This window comes from Ochlerotatus camptorhynchus, unplaced genomic scaffold (assembly GCF_037179485.1).
Source record: "Ochlerotatus camptorhynchus isolate MF236.1 unplaced genomic scaffold, CSIRO-AGI_Acam_v1.1 ptg000142l, whole genome shotgun sequence".
Lineage (NCBI taxonomy): Eukaryota > Metazoa > Arthropoda > Insecta > Diptera > Culicidae > Ochlerotatus > Ochlerotatus camptorhynchus.
In genome coordinates this window covers 1,558,985-1,577,920 of record NW_027040632.1, presented here as the reverse complement: position 1 = coordinate 1,577,920, position 18,936 = coordinate 1,558,985, and the positions used below count along the sequence as shown (strand labels likewise).

Sequence of the window (18,936 nt, the reverse complement as noted above, 5' to 3'; positions counted from 1 at the left end):
GAAGTTCAGGAAACTTTCTAGAAGTGTAGCAAACTTTAAATAAGTTCATTTAACTTTGTAGTTGTTTAGCAAACTTTGAGGAACTTTAGTGAACTTCGTAGAAATTCAGAAATTGTAGCAGTTCAGCTATTTTTTCAAAAGTTCAGCTAATTTAGTACAAATTTAGTGAACGTTGTAGAACTTTATCAAACTATGTAGGAATTAAGTGAACTTTAAAAAAATGTAATGAATTTTGTAGAAATTCAGGGAGCTTTGTTGAAGTTCGGGGATTGCTTTCTAACTTCAGAGACTTCGTAGAGGTTTTAGGGAACATCGAATAAATTCAGGAAACATCGTTGATATTCAGTAAATTTTGTTTAATTAGAGAGAACTTCATGAACGATCGAAAACCTTTATTTTAATTTCAGGGCACTTCGTTAAAGATTGATGAACTTTATAATTAATTTGCAAAATTCAGAAAACTTTCTAGAAGTGCAGTAAACATTGAATAAGTTAAACTAACTTTATAGTTGCTTAGCGAACTTTGATGAACTTCAGTGGAATTCGTAGAAATTCAGCAAATTTTGTAGCAGTTCAGCGAGTTTGGAAGAAGTTCAGCTAATTTTGCAAACGTTTAGCTAATTTCGTATAAATTTAGTGAACGTTGTAGAACTTCATCAAACTTATGAAGAACTTAGAAATTATGCGAACTTTAGAAAAATTAAGTTAATTTTCTATAAGTTCAAGGAGCTAACTACAGGGACTTCGTAGAGGTGTCAGGGAACATCGACGAAATTCAGATAACTTTCTTGAAATTCAACACACTTTGTTCAATTAGAGAGAACTTAGAGACTGTTCAAACACCTTCTCCTAATATCAGGGCACTTCGTTGAAGATTGATGAACTTTTTAATTAATTCCGAAAACTTTCTAGAAGTCCCTCAAATTTTGAAGGAGTTCCGCTAACTTTGTAGTAACATAACGAACTTCATAGATCTTCAGGAACCTATGTAGAACTTCAGGGAATTTTGCATAATTTTCCAAAATTGTGTAAAAAGTTCAGGTACTTAAGGAAACTTCATAGAAGTTCAGTTAGCTGCGTAGAAGTTCAGAAAACTTTCTGGAAGTGCAGCAAAATTTGAATAAATTCAGCTAACTTTGTAGTAGCTTAACGAACTTCGTAGAATTAAGGAAACTTCATTGAAGTTCAGGAAACTTTGAATAAGTTCAGCTAACTTTGTAGTTGCTTAGCAAACTTTGATGTACTTCAGTGGCCTTCGTAGAAATTCAACGAATTTGGAAGAAGTTCAGAAGTTCACACTTTGTAGAAATTAAGTGAACTTTAAAAAAATGTAGTAAATTTTGGAGAAATTCAGGGAGCTTTGTTGAAGTTCGGGTATTTCTTTTTAACTTCAGGGACTTCGTAGAGGTTTCAGGGAACATCTACGAAATTCAGGATACTTCGTTGATATTCAGGAAATTTTGTTTAATTAGAAAGAATTTCATTAAAGTTCGAACACCTTTGCTTAATTTCAGCGCACTTAGTTGAAGATTTATAAAATTTATAATTCATTCGACAAGTTTAGAAAACTTATTAGAAGTGCAGGAAATTTTGAAGAAGTTCAGCTAACTATGTGGTATTAAAACTAACTTCGTAGACCTTCAGGAAACATTGTAGAACTTCAGGAATGTTTTTAAAATGTTCAGGTAATTAATAAAAGTTCATAGAAATTTGGGTAACTGCGTAGAAGTTCAGAAACTTTTATGAACTTCTGTGGACTTCGTAGAAATTCAGCGAATTTTGTAGCAGTTCAACCAATTTGGAAAAAGTTTAGTTAATTTTGGAAAAGTTCAGCTAATTTCATATAAATTTAATGAACTTTGTAGCACTTCATCGAACTTTGTAGAAATTAAGCAAACTAAAAGAAAATGTAGTAAATTTTGTTGAAACTAAGGGAGCTTTATTGAAGAGCGGAGATTTCTTTCTAACTTCAGGGACTTCAAAGAGGTTTTAGGGAACATCCACGAAATTCAGGATACTTCGTAGAAATTCAGGATTTTTTTTTAATTAGGGAGATCTTCATGAAAGTTCAAACACCTTCGTTTGATTTCAGCGCACTTAGTTGAAGATTGATGAACTTTATAATTCATTCGAGAAGTTTAGGAAACTTTCTAAAAGTGCAGCAAATTTTGAAGAAGTTCAGCTAACTTTGTAGTAACATAACGAACTTCATAGATCTTCAGGAAACTTTGTAGAACTACAGGGAATTTTGTATAATTTTCCAAAATTTTGTAAAAAGTTCAGGTAGCTGCGTAAAAGTCCAGGAAACTTTCTGGAAGTGCAGCAAAATTTGAATAAATTCAGCTAACTTTGTAGTAACTTAACGAACTTCGTAGATCTTTAGGAAACATTGTAGAACTTCAGGGAATTGTGTCAAAAGTTCAGGTAATTAAGGAAACTTCATAGAAGTTCAGGAAACTTTCTAGAAGTGCAGAAAACTTTGAATAAGTTCAGCTAACTTTGAAGTTGCTTAGCAAACTTTGATGAACTTCAGTGGCCTTCGTATAAATTCAGCGAATTAAGAAGAAGTACAGCTAATTTTGCAAAAGTCCAGCAAATTTCATATGAATTTAGTGAACGTTGTAGAACTGCATCGAACTTTGTAGAAATAAACGAATTTTAGAGAAATTAAGTACATTTTGTAAAAGTTCAGGAAGTTTCGTTGAAAATCGAAAAGTTCGAGAACCTTTTTTTCAATTTCAGGGCACTTCGTTGAAGATTAATGAACTTTATAATTCATTCGCGAAGCTCAGGAAACTTTCTAGAAGTGCAGCAAATTTTGAAGCTCAGCTCACTTTGTAGTAACCTAACGAACCTCTTAGATCTTCAGGAAACTTTGTAGAAGTTCAGGAAATTTTGTATACCTTTGGCGATTTTTGTAAAAAGTTCAGGTTAATAAGGAAACTTCATAGAAGTTCAGGAAACTTTCTAGAAGTGCAACAAACTTTGAATAAATTCAGCTAACTTTGTAGTTGCTTAGCGAACTTCCATGAACTTCTGTGGGCTTCGTAGAAATTCAGCGAATTTTGTAGCAGTTCAGCGAATTTGGAAGAACTTCAGCTAATTTTGCAACAGTTCAGCTAATTTCATATAAATTTAGTGACCGTTGTAGAGCTCCATCAAACTTAGTAGAAATTAAGCGAACTTTAAAAAATGTAGTGAATTTTGTAGAAATTCAGGGACCTTTGTTGATGTTCGGGATTGCTTTCTAACTTCAGGGACTTCATAGAGGTTTCAGGGAACATCGACGAAATTCAGGAAACTTTGTTTAGAGAACTTCATACAAGTTCGAACACCTTCTTTTAACCCTCCGTTACTCGCGCTGTTGTACTTTGTACAACACACATGAGTTTTCCATTGCCATTTGTTGCTGAGTTACCAATCGATCTGAAACCAACGAGTATTCCAAAAAAAAACTTGTTTTGATTTAAACAAGGTAAACTTTGATTACAGTTAACACTTAAAAATGCGGATAATAGGGAAAATGTAAATGGAAACCGCGTAAACTGTGACCATACTACGTGGGATTTGACTTAATTGATTACAACATGGAATATATAGAGATCCTGACCAGATAGAAAGTTACTGTCTCCGACAAACTTGTTTAGGAGATCATAGCTTTGTCGCTGGCGGACAGTAGTTCAGAATTTTCTCACTACGTGGCGCTAGTATTCATGTGAAATTTTCGCATGTGATATATCTCGAGATCCTGACCAGATAGAAAGTTGCTGTCTTTCACAAAGTTTTTCAGGAGGAGGAGCCTACTGCCAGGTGCTCAAAAGTTCAGAATTTGCTCTCTACGCGACGCTAGTATACACGTGAAATTCTCATATAAAATATCTCGAATTCCCAACCAGATAGAAAGGTACTGTCTTCGGCATAGTTGTTCAGGAGGTCAAGGTTTTTTCGCAGGTGGACAGTAGTTCAGAGTTTCCTCACTTTGCGGCGCTACTATACATGTGAAACTATTGCATATAAAATATCTCTAGATCCCGACCAGATAGAAAGTAAATGTATTCGGCAAAGTTTTTCAGGAAGTCAAGATCTTTTTTTTTTGGGAGAAAATAGTTCAGAATTTTCTCACTATGCGTCGCTAGTAGTTACGTGCCTTTCTTGCATATTCAATAGCTCGAGATCTTGATCAGCTAGAATGTTGCTGTCTTCGGTAAAGTAGTTTAGGGGGTCAAGACTTTTTGGCTGGTAAACAGTCGTTAATAATTTTCTCACCACGTGGCGTTAGTATACATGTACACTTCTCGCATATGCTATATCTCGTGATTCTGATCAGATAGAAAGTTACTGCCCACGACAAAGTTGTTCAGGAGGTCAAGGTTTTTTGGCTCGTGGACAGTAGCTCAGAATTTTCTCACTTCATGGTGCTAGTATACATGTGAAGTTCTCGCATATAAAATATCTCAAGTTCTTGACCAGATAGAAAATGACTGTCGTCGGCATATCACAAATTTATTGCTCGTGGACAGTTATTCAAAATTTTCTCACTACGTAGCGCTAGTGAAATGTGAAATTCTCGCCTGTGATATATCAGTAGATCTTGACAAGATAGAAAGTTACTGTCTTGAAAAAAGTTGTTCAGAAGGCTATTTACTATTTTTGGTGCACAATATTTCAGAATATTCTCACTACGCGGCGCTAGTATACACGTATAAAATATCTCGAGTTGTTCAGGAGGTCAAGGTCTTTTGGCTGGTGAACAGTAGTCCAGAATTTTCTCACTGCGCTGCGCTAGTATACAAGAAAGCTAGGAAATTACTGTCTTCGGCAAAGTTCTCCTAAACAACTCTGGTGAACAGTAAATAGTTCTGAATATTTTCGGTATGCGGCGCTAGTGTGGATGTAAAATATTTGTATATGCTCTAGCTTAAGGTCAGGAAGTAACTGTCATCGTCAAAGTTGTACATGCGGCAAAGTTCTTCCGGATGGTGAACATGTAAATGTGTTTTGTTCAAAGCTCTCTCATTTTACGTTCAATTTTTGATCTCTTTAGGTTATTTGGTATAGCATAAGGGTTCTACTACTACTTTTAATTTCATTTTTTTTTCAAGTCAATTCTGAGAAAAACAATCATGATTCTTCAAAGTAAATTATGAAAAATAGTGTAACTTTGGGTGAACCTTTGGTATATAAAATTTGAAAAATTAGCTTCTTCATATTTCCATTCAAAATCTTTAAAATGGTCTAAAAAGAACGAAAATTTGACGTTTTTTTAGAGCGTGTCCTTAAACTTATGATCGGGAGTGTGCGGTTTTATAAATTTCTCCATTCAACTGAGTTAGTCTCGTTGGTCGTGCACACGTAAATACAGGGCTTTTTTTTGTTTTAGACTCCTCGATAAGAAATTTTGAAATTAACCTTAAATGAAAGGGAGACATTGATTTGGTGGAAGTTTCAGCAATATTGATCTATTAAAATAATGTTTTCCATCTGAGATATGTGTTACCACTAATTTATCAAGAGGTATACAAGTGGAACGACTGACCCCACCTATAAAGTATCTACAAATCTGCATGAAAATCTTCACCAGTAAAAGATTTCCAGAATATATTTGTCTTGTCCCATATAGGCTGATGTAAAGTGTATTTTTATTTTATGATATTTGATATACGAGAATTGTCCTCCAAGTTTTGAGAAATTTATGAACTACTGTTCATCAGCCAAAATACCTTTATCTCCTTAACAGCTTTAATTAATTCAGCTCATTTAATTTTGCAGAAGTTCAGCAAATGTCGTACAAATTTATTGACCGTTGTAGAACTTCATCGAACTTTGTACAAATTAAGCGAACTTTAGAGAAATGAAGTAAATTTTGTCGAAATTCAAGGAACTTTGTTAAAGTTGGAGGATTTCTTTCTAACTTCAGGCCCTAGAGTAGAGGTTTTAGGGAACATAGACGAAATCCAGGAAAATTAGTTGAAATTTAGCACACTTTGTTTAATTAGAGAGAACTTCACGAAAGATCGAACACTTTCTATTAAGTTCAGGGCACTTCGTTGAAGATTGATGAACTTAATAATTAATTCGCAAACTTTCTAGAAGTGACGCAAATTTCGAAGAAGTTCAGCCAACTTTGTTGTAACTTAACGAACTTTTTAGAACTTCAGTGAACTTCTACTTCGAAGCGAATTTGTAAAAACTCAGCGAATTTGGTAGAAGTACAGCTAATTTTGTAGAAATTTAGCAAATTTCGTAGAAATGTAATGTACGTTATCGAACTTCACCGAACTTTGTAGAAATTAAGCGAGAAGAAATTAGAGAAATGCAGTGAACTTCTTCAGGGAACATCGACGAAATTCAGGAAACTTCGTAGAAATTCCAGGAACTTCATAAGAGCTTTGAAGAAATTCGGGAAGCTATGTTTAATTAGAAAGAGCCTCATAAAAGTTCAAACACTTACTTTTAATTTCAGGGCACTTCGTTGAAGATTTATGAACTTGATGCAGTTCAGGGCATCCGTAAAATTTTGAAAAATTTAGTTAAACTTCGCAGAGGAACTTCGGAGCGCAGCGAACCTTGTAGCAGTTTGAGGAACTTTGTCAGAGTCAGAGATCTAACTTTAACGAAGCTAAATGCACTTCCTGGAAGTTTTAGGAACTTCGTTCCATTTTCAGGGAAGGTCCCTAATGTTCATGGATATTCGTAGAAGATGTTGAGGATCTTTCCGGAAGTTCCAAGAAGTTTATAGATGTTCTGAGAACTTAGTAGAATTAAGAGAGTTTGTTTTCTTTGATTCCTTGATTAGTACCAATGCTATCGACGCCAGGGAAGCAGCTCCAACACTTGTTTTCTTCTGACGTAGACTACGTCTTAGTGGAAAGTACAGAGGGTAAATCGAAAATCTACAACTGCGAGCGTCACGAGAAGGTGTTAGGTTTTGAACGCTTATAACTTTGTCATTTATAGATGAAATTTAAATCCAAATTCACCCATCGGTAGGAAATAACTCTACGAATCTACTGAAACAAGTACTTTTCCAATTTTCCATAAAAACTTTTTTTTAATGTACAAATAAAAAGTGATAAGTTTGTCACTGTTTTCATGAATTATACGTGTTCACTAACCCAGATGTCATAATCGAGTACCACTTGGGTGTGCATCGTTCTGCTTGAACCTGAAAAGTTGTAAAAGAGCGCTGCAGCAGCGCTTTTAACCACTAGACTATCAGTACTTGTAGTGGCACAAGTACTGATATACTAGTGGTTAAAAGCGCTGCGTTACTATGCTGCTTACCATCAAAACATTTAACAGGTGGAGAACCTGTATACGAGTTTTTGATCTGATTTTCAAATTGAATAACTGTAGTACTAAACACATACTTATTTTTCTATCTAGTTCGTTTATTTGGAAGGCTCAATCGCGTTAGCTTTAAGAGCCGATAATTCATTGTTCATTGTTTGTAACAAAGTTCACTAATTTCCTTGCCTAGTAATAAGGCCGAATACTCACGGCCTACCCGGGGTACATTGGATCAGGGGAGGAGCTTGAGAGTGGAGTCTCGTTGTCTCATCAGAGCGTTGTCTAGAAGTTCACTAATCAGCTGTACGTAGTGCGGGCGTGTCTTTTACACAACCCCACCAATTTTTTTGCACGATTATTTCTGTTTTTTGGCTGAAATATGTATGATCCACAACATTCAGAGGAAAATAGAATATTCAGAGTAATTAAAAAAAATTGCACCTTTTCCGTTTAGCCATTTATTGGAAATCTGAAATTGAAACATCAAACTATCTGCAACAGTAGAATTTAACCACCAAGACATGTAACAACGGCTCAAGTCACCGGTAGAATAGAGAATATGGTGCTTTGAGCTACTGAGGTAACAAAACGCTGAACATTACAAATGCACGTACTTTTCAATACGCTTTTATCCACAAAACAGTGAAGCATTACTTAAGGTCCATCACGAAATGAACTCTATCTTCCTTCAGTAATAATCACCGTGTCACGACAGCTCAGTTTCGCTCCACTCGAATTAACATTTCTCCTCGGATGCACAAACCCTATGGGGGAGAGCAGGGTCCTTTCTTCGTCGTAGGAAAATCTTTTGTGTCCGCGGATCTTTTCATTCGAAGGACAAAGTTGGACACAGAGCACATCAACACCGTTCCCGCGCTCTCGCTCCACTGACTGGTTCATCACCGCCGCAGCCAGCAACAAGGAAGCGTAATTGCAGATTGCAATTAGTGGTCTCCTGAATGCCCGCAAATGCCCTCATCAACGTCGTCATCTGAATTACTACTCCACTTAAGTTTTATGCTCATAGTTGCTCGAAGGAGGGCAGCATGAAAAACAAGCCTTTCATTAATCCTGAGCGGTTTTGCTTTTTCGGTGGTAAATCAAAAGAATTTCTGCATTTTTTAAGATTTCGCTCCCCATTTCGTGAAACAGCAGCGATACCGTTCCTTCGAGTGTTGCTCTCCACTCTAGCTTTCGAGTTCGTCCACTCGGGTTCAGTGACCTGCGTCGTCCCACGTTCGGTTCGGGGTTCGTTTATCCTCATGAATTATGGCGACTTAAACTTCAATTACCCTTCAAAACGGTTGCTCCAAGTGGCCCGGCGTTGCTGGAGAAAAAAGGCAGATTGCGAAAAAAGGCAGATTGCGAAAAAATAGCAACGAAAACAGCATACCTAGAAAAAGTTGGCTTCCCCCCTCCTTAAATGATACCAGCCACCCATATTTCTACCACTATATGAAGTACATACGTTGAAGTGAATGACTCAAAAAAAAATAAAAAAAATAAACACGTTTGCAAATAATTTTTAACAACCACTTGTTCTTTCGGAGCATATTTGTTTCAGCGGAGCCTCCCTTCCCAACCCGACATTCACAGTTGAAGTGGCCCAGATTCCGGCCGCACTCACTGCTGGAGGATGTTGATGGACCCACTTCCCCATTCCAAGACAAGCTTTCCCGGACCAGTCGGTCGGTCGGTGGTGGGAAAAACACATTTGAAGTCTATTTTTGTGACCGATTCCTTTGTACATCGAAGTAAGTCTCTTTCGCCTTGATGGTGGTGTCCCGGCGGTCGCCAAAGGGGTATCAAGGGTTGTAATTTACTTTCTTTGATTACAGTTGGATGGGGATGGGGCCTTGAAGGGAAAGGTCGAAGAGTAGCAGGCAGCCCACCCACTCTGATGTTTTTGAGTTTTGGGTGCTTTTTCACATTTCACGGTGAATGACGCTTGCTAAGGGTCGTTCAACCTGTGCACCCTCTGGATGCTTTGTAACGACAATACGGCCAATTTTATTCGTGGTATAGTGAGCGTTCGTCATGGAACTTATGAGTGGTCCCTCATACCACCAAGTCCAAATGGTGAACCGTGACAGAAATTGTCACGATTTCAGCGAAGGCAACATATCAAGAAAACTGAACTCTGCCAGTGTCCGATGGTACGATTGGGTACAATCAGAGCATACAAAATGGTCAAATATGAAAATCTCTCTTTTGATGTCTAAGCGAATCCGTTCGGAACTGTTACCTTTTTCATGTATCCTGCACACCCCTAGATTTCGAGTTATACAATGAAGAAAACCGAATTCCCTGTTTGTCTCTGATTTTCCAGTAATTTTCAAAAAAGTTCCGATCCCCTTGGATTCCCATATGAATTGTATGTGTATAAGTTGCTTAACGTTGAGTTTAGCTGCTAATACCTGCTAACCTGCGAGAAACACCCCCTTAAAGGTAGTGTTAAAAAATATAAATAAGGATGTGTAAATCCTTTAAACGAAGAGATAATGTTTTTTTTTTAGAAAAAATATACATTTTTCGAGCACTTTCAACTTTGTAGAATATTGAAATAATTGGAAAATTCAAACCAAAATTTTATGGTAAAAAATGGTTATTAAGGGGGTACTATCGTTTGTACTACATTTTCACCTTATAACTTCGTCCACTTGAGAGATAGAAAATTGTCGGCTTGAACAATGTTTCTTAAAATGACTTCATCTACATTTCCATAGATGCTCATCAATTTTAACAAGACATAAAAAAATATCTGAGTGTATACCCTCCTTAAGCAAATATTTTCATAACTCAAATAAAGTACTCAAAAAATGAAGAAAAATTCCAGAAGACATCAAAATGCGACACTCAATAGTTTCGTCACAAATGGCCATGCGCGAGGGGCAGAAATTCACCCATTCCTCCTACATCTTACATATGAAACACTTGTCTTTAATCTCATTATATATATTTTTTTTCCTTGAGCACATTTTGAGACCCAGCTCCGCAAGAAAATTATTCCGCATAGTACACTAACCAAACGCTGATCCGCGACCGGATTCTTCCGATGGAAAATCCTATAAACAGCGCTTTCACCTTCAAAATTCTGCAATAGCAACAACATCACAATACTAAAATTTCACTGAGAAGCTAATTTTCTGAGCTAATAAGGTTTACAATGAAGAATACTAGAATACTCAATAAAGCCACTCGTTGCTGTCAAGGCAATAAGAACACAATAGTGGCCAGTGAATTTTGATTTAAAAATTCCCGGTTTTGACGTCGGATAACGTCTTTCAGCAACATATTGCTGGTGCAATTTCAAAAAACGAGAGTCGACCGCGCTACGAAAAGTGGTCAGGTTTCGACCACTTATAACTCTGTCAATAGCAGATGGATTTAAATTCTAAACAAACCAATCGAATGGAAATTTTTCTACGAATCTGCTTAAAATGAACACTATATCAATTTTCAATAGGTCACTTATTGAAAATTACACAAATGTCCTACTGTTGCAATGGTGATAAAAATTATCACCGATTGCCTGCAAAAAGCGCTTTCTCTAACACAGATTTCAAAATCGAATTCCATCCGGTCTCGCCGAACGGTGCTTATTCAATCATCGTGTGTGTGTTGGTGTACGGTTGGTCATCATCAGCAGCAGCAGTGCTTTAGGCCACCACGTCCAAATGGTGAACCATGACAAAATTGTCACGATTTCAGCGAAGGCAACATATCAAGAAAACTGAACTCTGCCAGTATCCGATGGTAACCAATACAGTAGCGCTACGATTGGGCAAAGGTACAAATATGAAAATCTCTCTTTTGAGGTCGCACATCTTTGCTAATCGAATCAAATGGAATTCTCGTGAACACCTTTAAACTTCCCTGGAATTCTCTGGATTTCTGTGAAGTTCCTGAAATATTTCAGAAGTTTTCATAAATATTCTGAAGGTCTCTGTACTGAATCTCTCGGAACATCTTAAGGGTTCTCGATGTTATTTCAGCACATCATGGAATTATCCTGAATTTGTCTAAACTCACGTTTATAGATTTTTTAACCAATCCAATAGTCTGGGCTAAAATTTCAGGGACTTCCCCTTAAGACCTCTGAAATTCCTTAAAGATCTCTAGATCTAGTTTTTCTGAGATAAATAGGACTTCTTAAAAGTTTCCACAATTTTGCTAGTACGATACTTCGAGACATTAAAAATGTTGTGATCTTAGACTTACTAAAATGAAGTAAAGCATATTTTTAGTATAAAAACGTCAATAACTCTTGATCGGCGAAAGATATTGACAAGCTTTGTGCAGCAAAAATTTGCGCCTTCTTAAGATCTAAAAGCTATTTGAAGACACCTTTGCTGAGAAATTCGAAATAAGAAAACTAGAGCAAAACAACTGTTTTTTTTTAAGAGCCACCCTAACTCAATTCAAGAAAATAGCTCTAAATCGGCCAATTTAAGAGATACAAAAAAGTTATTTTCAACAAAGTTGCTTGCAATTAGCTCAGCTATAACTTTGCCGAAGAATGTATACCATAATTTATTCAAACAAAAAAGTTAGATTTTTGATTTTAATGATAATAGGAACCACCCTAGAATTCATTGTCATAAAAATGAGGGCCTAACTGTAAGGAACAAGTTTGTAGGAGAGACTTTTAGTCTAAAGTTTCAATTTCAGGCTCAAACATATCATTCCACCTAAATCTGCATTCTGGACCACTGTGCGCTGGTTTAATAACTCTTATTATTAAAAAGACTGACTGCTGAAGTTCATAGAAACTCCCTAAAGTTCGTAGAACTTTCCTGAAGCGTTAAGGTCTTTCCTGAAGGGTTCATTGAAGTTTGTATTGCCTGAATTTCATGGGACTTCCCCGAAGTTTGAAGGACTTTTCTTAAGATCTTAGGACTTCCCTGAAGTTCGGAGTTTTTTTTGAAATTCATAGGAATTTCTTAAATATCGTAGAAATTCTCAGAAGTTCGTAAGACTTCCTTCAAGTTCGAAGAACTTTCTTGAAGATCTGAGGACTTCCCTGAAGTTTGAGCTTGAGCTTGATTGACCTCCCACGGTTGCTACTCTGTTACTGCCAGATCAGCTGTAATTACACAGATAACCAATAGACGATGCTTGGGACTAGCAATCATCCTCAATGTGTAAAAACTGGTGATCTTAAATTAGGCAATACCAACGCCGGCCGCGCCCGAACACAGGTCAAGAAAGGAATGGGAAGGATTGTGTTGACATGACACTCGCTTTGATGGAAGCCGAGAACACCTCTGCACTTCCACGAGGAATCACTGGGATGTTGGATAAGAGGGTTGGGTTTGCAGCAGGGTTCGTTTTGGTAAACGATAAGCTGAATTGATGTCCTAAGGATCATATAACGCGAAGGAGCTTGGGACTAAACCCACGGTCTTCTGCTCAGTAAGCAAAAACGTTTGCCACTAGGCAGACGAGCACCTTTTTAATCACCGAGTTGCTGTTATTACCATGTAGTCATATTAACAAATAAAACGATTGACGAATCTTGAATGTGGATGGGCCTGAGATTAGACTCATGATGTTCTGCTCAGTAAGCAAAAACGGTTGCTCTAAGGCCACCGAGCCCCTCATATCACATAATACCGTTGCTCAAATTTTTGTATCCATTCAAACCCGGAACCAACGACAACAACGAGTTTCGCAAAATACACGATACACAAGCGATTTTACCATAAATCTCTTTGATATGTAAGGACCTGGGACCGCGTTTTTCTGCTCAGTAAGCAGGCCACTGTAACCGACGATCTTTCAAATCCGAAAACTAAAAACTACGAAAAAGTACTTAGGCCTTCATTAAGTTCCACTTTCACGCGACGTTCAATGACAGGGTCCTATCCAGGATTACATCTGAAAAATCCAAATCTGGCCAACGCCCACCTAAACCTGTTCTAATCCACCTGAAATGACTAACGAATGGAAGACTTTGACTACCCAGCCATGCAATAGTCTCATTCCGTGCCTTATGGCAACTTGATGATTCTATTGCGTTCATCTTTTGGCACCAACCAGGGGAGACTTGGTCCTGTACCCAATGCTTAACTTATCTCCATTCCACTCAGCTACTCGCAATTTCTTGTGATATAGTGGGCGGAATATTATTATATGAGACAATTCAATGCAGACGTCTTTCCAAATTTTGCAGATCGACAGGTAATCGGTGAGTTTCCACGATAGTTGCTATTCAACAACTCGACAACGTCCCATCGTCAACGCCTGCTATGATAATTTCCCATTGCAGACGCCAACGAAATGACGTCATCGAGCTATCGATCAACTACCCTGGTTATCGCCTGGTACCTTATAGCACGATGCTAAGAGACGAACCGGAAGAATCGATGAGCTACCTCTCCCCCTCTGAGGACTTCCCTGAAGTTTGAAGGACTTAACTGAATATATGAGGATCCTAAATTTAGAAGAGCTTCCCTGAAGTGCATAAGGCTTTAAATATCGAAGGGTTTTCCAAAAGTTTGTGGGTCTTTCCTTAATTTCTTGGAAATTCCCTGAGGTTTGGAGAGCTCCCATGAATTACGTAGGACTACCTGTAGTTCAATCGACTTCTCGTAAGTTCTAGGAACTTTTTTGAGCTTGGAGAACTATGTTAAGTTCAGAGGACTTCCCAAGAGTATTGAAGACTTCTCTGAAGCTCGGAAAAAATCCATAAGCGTCATAGGAATATCAAATGCCTAAATGTCGTAGAATCTGTAGAAAATTCTGTAAAATTCGTAGCTATTCCCCAAAGATTAAAGGACTTCCCTGAAGTTCGTAAGGCTTCTCTGAAATTTGTAGAACTTCTCTGAAGGTTCGGAGAGATTTCCTGACCATCGTAGGTCATCACAGTAGTTCACAGGATTTTCCTGAAACTTGTAAGACTTTCCCGAATTTTGTAGAACTTGTTGAACATGTTGAACAGGTACTTCAAAGAAGTTACGCGTCGACACTGCTTAAGTCTGCTATCAATTAAGCACAAATCATACATGCAATTGATTCGAGAAAAAAATTAAATTAAAAATAAATACAATAAATTACTAAATTCTCAGGGTAAATTTTGTTCATCAATGTTTAGTTGTGCGAAAGATTTAGCTTGAACAAAATGGTTATGGCGGCCCCATATTTTCAGCGTATTAACTTCCCTTTTGCTCTCGCAGTTTGTTTATGGAGCTTGCTGAAATTCTCAGCATTTCCTTTCATTCCTCAGAACTTCTCCAAAGTTCCTACAATTGTTAATGGGGCTGCAATGAAGATCTCCAATCTTTCATAAGGTTAATTACGAACTTGAAATAAATCATTTATTTTTTCCCTAATTATGGCACTTTAAAAAAATTTCAATATCTTGAACTTGTACATGGAATACGAAACTTCAAGACATTGAATATTTTTAGATCTTGAACTTACTCAAATTAAGTAATTTTATTTACTAACTTTATTAAAGTGAGAAATTAAGTAAGTGTTGAACTTCAAACATTCAATGGCTTTGATTGTAAAGCTGTTTCTTTAAAACTGATTACCATGTCTTAAACACGTTTGGGTTGCTTGCATTGTATTGCAAGCTCGATGCTTGGCAAACGGGAAAGGAGTATTGGCCACGATTAATGATTATTTAACAAAAATGTCATTTTGTTTTGTATCATAAAAGGAATACGAACAGGGGGCTGCAGAATGGAAAAGCATTTTTGAAAAGGCCAAAACGATCCCAGGTACAACGGTACAAGACAATATCACTCCGATTTCCGAAAATAAAATATCAGCGAAAATATTTTCAATGACGAAGAACGCACCATTCATAACATATAAAAACATGCCAATCAAAAGTTCACCAAATAAAAATATATCCAACGAAAAGGTTTATGTACAAATTATTATTATTAAAGACGATCGAAAGTAATAAATGTAAGAAGCAAATAAAAACGCATGGGTATTTCATTTATTAATCTTATTTATCTTATAAGATTAAAACCAATTTTCCAATAGTCTATTGGTGCAAAGGTAAGTTGAAGGTAAGTACATGCATATCTTGCAAAACTTATCATATTTGATGGACAATCGCGTATAACTTACGAAAAGGGCATATTTTCTACAAAAATTGATTATGATGAAAGTAAATTTGAAATATCTCGAAAACGGTTACATTTAGGAAGTTTATCGACATGAGCACTACCGTTTGAAATTATTTTTATAATCATATACTAACATCAAACTGAACATTTTGCCGTAAATAATGAAATTTTCAAAAATGCCTCAAAAGTTGCTCTTAGAAAAACTGTTTTATTGAAAGTTTGTCCATCCTAGAGTTGTTTTCAAAACTTCTGCTTTCTATTTAAGTTTCAATAAAAAAAATATAAAAAAAAAAAAATCAAAAACACGTTTTTTTTTTGTTATTTGAATTTTGAGGTTTATTTTTAATTTTTTTTTGTGCAAAAACGAAAAAAAATTCCGTGTATATTTTTTTTTATAAAGCCTTATTAGTTTCCTACAACTCCTTCTTAGTAAACTTTTGTCTACAACCAACTGTTTTCGAACTATATTTTTTTTTAAGTATGTGTGCAAAAACATATAGACCCTTTTCAAAAATTACCCTTGAGACAAAAGGGTCTCCTCTCCTGCGGAAAATACTTGGTCTATCATACTGAAAATATGGGCAAAGTATCATCCAAATCGAAGATGGTCGAGCACGATTTCAGGTTTTTATAGCTCATTCTGGATGGAATCCCTCTTTGAAAATACCTGGAAAACTCAGGTAATATTATTTAGAAAAATGAGTACACCCTGTAGATGCAAAGAATGATCAATCTTGATGTAAATTCATTCAAAAAAAGTTGAAAATAGTGACTGATTACAAGAAAAAGTGACTTGGCCTTAAAAAAGGAGACTTTTTAGTGATTGGCTTGAAAAAAGTGACCAAGTCACTAAAAAGTGACTCGCTACCAGCTCTGTTGAATACATCCTAAAATTTAGATTCAATTTATGTAATTAGAAAATCAGTTCCTTAATTATTCATCATTAGTTAGTTCTAGTTATAGTTATAGTTTCCATAACTTTTATTATTCTTTGTCCTCTTTTCTTTCAAGAAAGATTCCCAAGTAAATAGCATATGATCGAAGCCAACAAATCAAGAAGACTGGCAACTCTTCCATTTTCTCAAACGACAGATATGAGACAGGTACAATCGCGTCATTTGCCGGCTCAAAGGTGAATGCTTCGAAAGAATTTGGTAGCAAAGATTACATCCTCAGAAGAAAGGTGTGTGTATTTGCTCATTTTTCTATGCGTTGCTTCCACCTTCACCCAAGCGCAGCGCTATTGTATCTGTCGCTTGGATTCTGGCAAAGTTGCCAGTCTTCTTTATTTGTTGTCTTCGATATAATGTTAGTTGCAGATAGACGCATAAATCCAGTTGCAATATAACAATAAAATTCGGAATTTGTTGTATTGACCTGAACAACTTCTCCAAAGACAGCAGAGCAGTCAAGTTAAAGCAAGCAATCAGAAGTCAGCAATCATAAGCAATAGTATTGTGGTTCCCGAGAAATTCTAGCAAAAGCTTGATTTGCTCAGCTGTCACTCTTTTGTGCGCAAGGGTATGTGACTGATAGTTGACTCGAACGAAATCTTATATTGCTTCAAAAATTGTCTTTAAATATTGACGTTACCCTTCTTAAAGCTTCAACTCGTTATTACCTATATGTATTTCGGGCCAGTGAATCATAATTTCACATAAAACAGTTGCAAATCAACAAATAAAAAAAATTACTTGCAATCGTACATAGTCAACAACCCATCAGTTACCCTTCACCAAACAAAACAAAACAAACTGTCAACTCATTTTTCCTAGCGGCTTCATTTGATTTCTGCTGTGCCCGTTCGACGTCGGCTTTGAATCGCAGGTAAAATATTTTTCGTATCAATTCAAATGAAATGCATTTCATAATAAGTGTTTCTTTTTCAGATGTGCCATCATGCATATGTCTCCAACTTTTGTAGGACTGGAGGGACGGGAGGTTGACTACGAGGTAGAATTTCTGGAGGAGGAAGCAGAAGCAGGACCATCAAATGTGCAGCAGGCAAAACGATCGTTCCAGGATACACTGGATTCTGCTTCGCCCGGAAGCCCTGGAAGTGAAAGTGAACAAGCGGAGCCAAAACAAATATTTCGATTCCCAGCAACTGTATTCATCAGAAACTTCAAGGGCCACAAAAAAGGTCCTTCTGTGGGAAAAGTGCAAGTGAACTGTGAATCAGCTGAGGAGGTAATGCAAACTGTATGGGATTACTGTGAAAAGCTCATTCGCAGAGAGGCCGTGTTTGAATCACTCGCTGGTGGAGATGCTGATCAATTTACCGTGCACTGGAATGATGATTTGAACCCAGAAGTCGGCGATATGGATAAGTTCATCTCCTTCCAAGATAAAGCCTCGAAACGTACGTTTAAACCATTATGCTAGAAAAGCCAGACAAAATGCAGAAATTTCTGAACAGAGATATTAACGTGTTTGTGCACATTTATTCGGAGTCGGTGACCTCAGCCGCTATGTACGAAACACTGCGAGTGCAGCTGATAAAACCGGAGGAGCGTGACCGAGTAGGAGCAGCATCCAACCAGGCAAACAGTAATTTGTCAACTGAGTTGAAGGAACTCTACAAGCTATCCTACATTTCATCGGACATCAACTGGTCTGTATGGGCTTCGTACTTACTGACCAAAGACGCGCTTGAACGAGAGGAATTGAAGTTGCGAGGACCTCCCCAACATCTGATACATTTGTTCCAGACGGTTCCCTCATGCTCTCAAAACGTGCTGAATCACACTCGTCAGGATGTATGCATTGCCCAAAATGTTAATTCAGGGTATAAACAATTGTTGGATGGCCTGCAAGCAGATTTGGACCACCTTATGACATATGCTAAGGCGATGCAATTGCGCTTGACCGCATTGCAAACGATGCAGGCAACTAACACTTCATTGCTAGCAGATGTGTCTGGCAGTATTGCTGTATCTGAAGATAGCTTTGGGCAGAAACTCGCCGAGGAAGTGACCGACTGCTTGGATGTCGACCATCAATAACGATTTGCTGATCCTGATTCCGAACGATTCCATACGCATTCGGGACGACCAACTGATTGAAGCTGTTGCTTATTGAACATCTCTTTGTTTTGAGTATATGAAATAAAAAAAGGTGAACAACATTTGATTATTTGATTTATTGTTTATTAATCCTTATTATGTACATTCTCAAATCCCAATGATTCGATATTTTGACTTAGTCCGTTTGCCGGATTGAATTTCCCACCTGGCAGATATCCGCATTTGCGGAATACACGAGTGCAGTTATAGTTCGTGAATGTATTTAACGTCGCAGAAATGGTTGTTGTGAGATCCGAAGAGCTATTTTCTACGTAGACACGTTGTAGTTTTTTCTTGCAGTATCCAAAAATATACTCGATTGGATTGAAAAACGGTGTATACGGAGGCAAAAAGATAACATGGATTCCCAATGACCGGAGGTACTCAACTATTCGTCGATGGCAGTGAATTCTAGCCCCATCCAAGATTCAGACCGAATTAACTCCAGGGTGTCGATACACTTCTCCACTGTTGGCAAAGCTACGACAACATTC

At 37.1% G+C, this 18,936-nt stretch overlaps 1 protein-coding gene and 1 pseudogene across 4 annotated transcripts in view; one reads left to right on the top strand and one right to left on the bottom strand.

Annotated features, from left to right (window-relative positions):
- Positions 1-18,936, bottom strand: part of Eph (Eph receptor tyrosine kinase) — a 196,968-nt gene that overhangs the window by 74,778 nt on the left and 103,254 nt on the right. The gene's annotated exons all lie outside the window — the stretch shown is intronic.
- LOC135700782 (uncharacterized) lies at positions 16,850-18,425 on the top strand (annotated as a pseudogene).